Source organism: Triticum dicoccoides, chromosome 3A (assembly GCF_002162155.2).
Source record: "Triticum dicoccoides isolate Atlit2015 ecotype Zavitan chromosome 3A, WEW_v2.0, whole genome shotgun sequence".
Taxonomy (NCBI): Eukaryota; Viridiplantae; Streptophyta; class Magnoliopsida; order Poales; family Poaceae; genus Triticum; species Triticum dicoccoides.
The window spans coordinates 299,777,557-299,782,158 of NC_041384.1; positions in this window are offsets into that span (position 1 = coordinate 299,777,557).

The following is a 4,602-nucleotide window of genomic DNA, read 5'->3' on the forward strand; positions in this document are numbered from 1 at the left end:
AAAGAAAAAAAAGGAAAAGAAAAAAGTGTGAGAAAAAAAAAGAGAGGAGAAAAAAAACAAAATTCAGATCTATCTAGACTCAGTCTTGTAGTTGAATTCGGATTGGAATCTGTTTTGTGCACTGTTCAGTAAAACAGGCATAACTTCCTCATATGAAGTCTGTTTTGGCTCCGCGAGTACTCAAATGAAAGCTAGCGACAAGCCGCATCTAAATAGTTGCAGAAGCTAGTTCAATATTTGGCACCTCAACATCAGCTTCTAAATAGGTCTACTGCTATTGTGATCTTCACTTATATCTTGTTGTCCAGAGCTACTTCATATCCTTTATTGATGCTAGTTGTGCTACGACGTGACCTCATTAGTGTTCTAGGCTCGCGTCTCTAGTTTGGTCTAGCCTAGGACCAGCACAGTACCGTCGTTGAGCGTTTATTCAACATTGCATCTCTGAATTGATTATTGCTAATCTTTTGCTACCATATATAGCCAACCCAGCTCCACATATTTCTACACCGTGTATACGTACGTTCCCCTGGCAATCGTTTTACACAATCTTCGGAGTTATTTGACACCGCTGGTTGCCTGTCACCACCTGCCGCATGGTAAGAACTTGTAAGATATTGATATTTGCTTTACTGTGAGCACTTTACAACCACATCCTAGTAGTTCATAGGAACATTATTCTCGAATTTTGGTTCTTGTTTCTACTAATCATGACAGGTTCCAGAGATAGAAGTTCTTGGATGACGGACACATCTTCACCATCACAAGAGTTGGGACAACACACACAAGCATATGGTCAGGTTATCTCTTTACCATCATTTGAGGGTAGATTTAATCCTGCTATTTATCTAGCTTGGGAGCTTGAAGTAGAACAAGTTTTTAGTCACCATGATTTTTCTGAACTTGAGAGAGTACGAGCTACCATTAGAGCATTTACTGGTTTTGCTTCTGTTTGGTGGAGTGTACATTGTAAGAAAAACATTGATAACCAACCCATAACTTGGAAAGTTTTGAAAGCTGTAATGAGACAACAATTTTTTCCTCCTTACTATCATCGTGAATTGCGTCGCAAATTGGAGCAATTAAAATAAGGCAGTAACACTGTTCATGCTTACTACCAAGAGTTCAAATCTTATATGCATCATTGTGACATAGAAGAATGTGAGGATGATACAATGAATAGATTTTTTGGTGGTTTGAACCATGATATTCAGGCAAGATTTCAGTATATTCCTCGTTGCATTACTGGTATGTATGTCCGTGCTTGTACCTTTGAGAGACAAATACAGGAGGATGCATTGGGTGACTACAACAACTACTATTCCAGTTCATGCTCACCACCGCCGGTTGGTTACTCCCCTATTGCACCTACTAGAGCAGCCCCACCTCGGATTGTGAGCGCGATATCATCTCAAGAGTATGGTACATTGTCAACGTCCGTACCTACATCAGCTACATCTCTGCGAGGTAACAGTAAAGGTCTTGATGATATAACTTCACATGAGAATGAAGCATGCCTAGTTAACTTGAATGCATCATGTGTTGAGTTACCTGTTGATTTGAGCACACCACCTATTTTAGAGACTCTTGTTACTGTCATGAATGCGTCATGTGATCAAACAACTGAAATATCAACAATTTTGAGTGCACCCATTGAATTAACTGTTGATGCAAAAGAACCAATGTTTAATCATTTTGATATGACCTCTAATCTTGATGATGATTCTGTGTCCAATGACTTATTGCATGTTTGCTTATTTAAGCATGTTGTAGCATGTAAATTTGATGCAAGTAAGGTTTATTCATCGAAGTTAGGATGGTTTAATGATGAACATTGCCAATCTTTTGAAGTGAATAAGAGCTTCACTTATATGTGCAAACTGAGTTCCAATATTTTCATGCCTTCTACTTCTTATGATAATTTTTTGGCTTTAGATTTTATGAATAATGAAAGTTACTCATGTATACATGTGACATATGTGCAAAAATCAAGGGAAGTTAAAATGGATGACATATACATATACAACATGTACACCTTGTCTCTTTTGTTAGCCACATTTCAGATTAAGCAATGCCGAGGACGGCTTTGTTTTCAAAAAGGGGAGGATGATGAGGACATGACTACCTTGGATACGACCAAAAATATTGCATAAATGCATATTTGTCAGGTGATTTCTAATGCAAACTATTCAATAATCTATTTATGTTATCCAGAACAAAAATACTTCACACACTTTTGTGTTTTGTCTAATTGCAGGTGTATGGGACATTTGTACAATCCACATATGAAGATAAGGGAAAAGGAGAAGTTTAGGTTGTGTTCAAAAATTCCTCTCACGTCACTTTTGGGCCAAGAGAAGATAGAGTCCAAGTCTCTCACGTTCTGGATTCAGATTCGGACTGCACAGACATACCTGACTCAAAACGCCAACAACTTTTCCATACGGACTCCGAATTGGGTGATTCTTTTTTTGTTGGAAACTACATTTCGTGCTTTTTCCAACCCAATTGGATTCACCTTCAAATTCGTCTGGAGTGTTGAGTTACGGACGAAACAATCTGACGTTGCAGCAGAATCCGAGTCAAACTACAAGCCCAAAGGTGTTGCATCACCTCCACTTGGGCCCATGAGCCTTGTACGACCTAGGGTTAGTTTTACGCTGCCTTGGGACGTCCTCCCACCTCCTTGACCGCCACCCCTTGCTCCTATATAAGTAGATTCATCTAGTAGCTTTTTCCTTGGGATTTGTTTAGTTAAAAGTTAGCCATTGCAACTTCGTGTACTTCGTTTGTGTCCAACGACCAGACCAAGACCGCTTCGGATCCCCACCATTATCAATACTTCATATATATTCGCAATATTTAGATTGCTTTATCATATTCTTGCTCGTTCTTCGATTGCTTGCAGGAATAGACCTTCGTGGTCAGGCTGATCATGCTTCGAGCATCGTCAGTAACCTCAGGAGATTGGTTTAGCGATTGCTAAGGCGCAACGTCGTGCACGTTTGTAGTCGGATCGTCAAAGTCGTCTCCACCAAATCGATAGTTATCATCTCATCAAAAGATCGGGACCCTCGCCTTTATCACTATATCATTTCCAATCAACAATATGTCATCCACATATAATATTAGAAATGCTACAGAGATCCCACTCACTTTCTTGTAAATACAGGATTCTCCAAAAGTCTGTATAAAACCATATGCTTTGATCACACTATCAAAACGTTTATTCCAACTCTGCGAGGCTTGCACCAGTCCATAAATGGATTGTTGGAGCTTTCACACTTTGTTAGCACCCTTTGGATTGACAAAACCTTCTGGTTGCATCATATACAACTCTTCTTCCAGAAATCCATTTAGGAATTCAGTTTTGACATCCATTTGCCAAATCTCATAATCATAAAATGCGGCAATTGCTAACATGATTCGGATAGACTTAAGCATCGCTGCGGGTGAGAAAGTCTCATCATAGTCAACCCCTTGAACTTGTCGAAAAACTTTCTCAACAGGTCGAGCTTTATAGACAATAACATTACCGTCAGCGTCAGTCTTCTTGTTGAAGATCCATTTATTCTCGACGGCTTGCCGATCATCGGGCAAGTCAACCAAAGTCCACACTTTGTTCTCATACATGGATCCCATCTCAGATTTCATGGCCTTAAGCCATTTTGCGGAAACTGGGCTCACCATCACTTCTTCATAGTTCGTAGGTTCATCATGGTCAAGTAACATGACTTCCAGAATAGGATTACCATACCACTCTGGTGCGGATCTTACTCTGGTTGACCTACAATGTTCCGTAGTAACTTGATCTGAAGTTTCATGATCATCATCGTTAGCTTCCTCACTAATTGGTGTAGGTGTCACAGAACCGGTTTCTGTGATGAACTACTTTCCAATAAGGGCGCAGGTACAGTTACCTCATCAAGTTCTACTTTCCTCCCACTCACTTCTTTCGAGAGAAACTCCTTCTCTAGAAAGGATCCATTCTTAGCAACAAATATCTTGCCTTCGGATTTGTGATAGAAGGTGTACTCAATAGTTTCTTTTGGGTATCCTATGAAGACACATTTCTCCGATTCGGGTTAGAGCTTATCAGGTTGAAGCTTTTTTACATAAGCATCACAGCCCCATACTTTAAGAAACGACAACTTTGGTTTCTTGCCAGACCACAGTTCATAAGGCGTTGTCTCAACGGATTTCGATGGTGCCCTGTTCAATGTGAATGCAGCCATCTCTAAAGCATAACCCCAAAATGATAGCGGTAAAATCAGTAAGAGACATCCTAGATCGCACCATATCTAGTAAAGTATGATTATGACATCCGGACACACCATTACACTATGGTGTTCCAGGTGGCGTGAGTTGCGAAACTATTCCGCATTGTTTCAAATGTAGACCAAACTCGTAACTCAAATATTCTCCTCCACGATCAAATCGTAGAAACTTTATTTTCTTGTTACGACGATTTTCCACTTCACTATGAAATTCTTTGAACTTTTCAAATGTTTCAGACTTATTTTTCATTAACTAGATATACCCATATCTGCTGATATCATCTGTGAAGGTGAGAAAATAATGATACCCGTCGCGAGCTTCGAT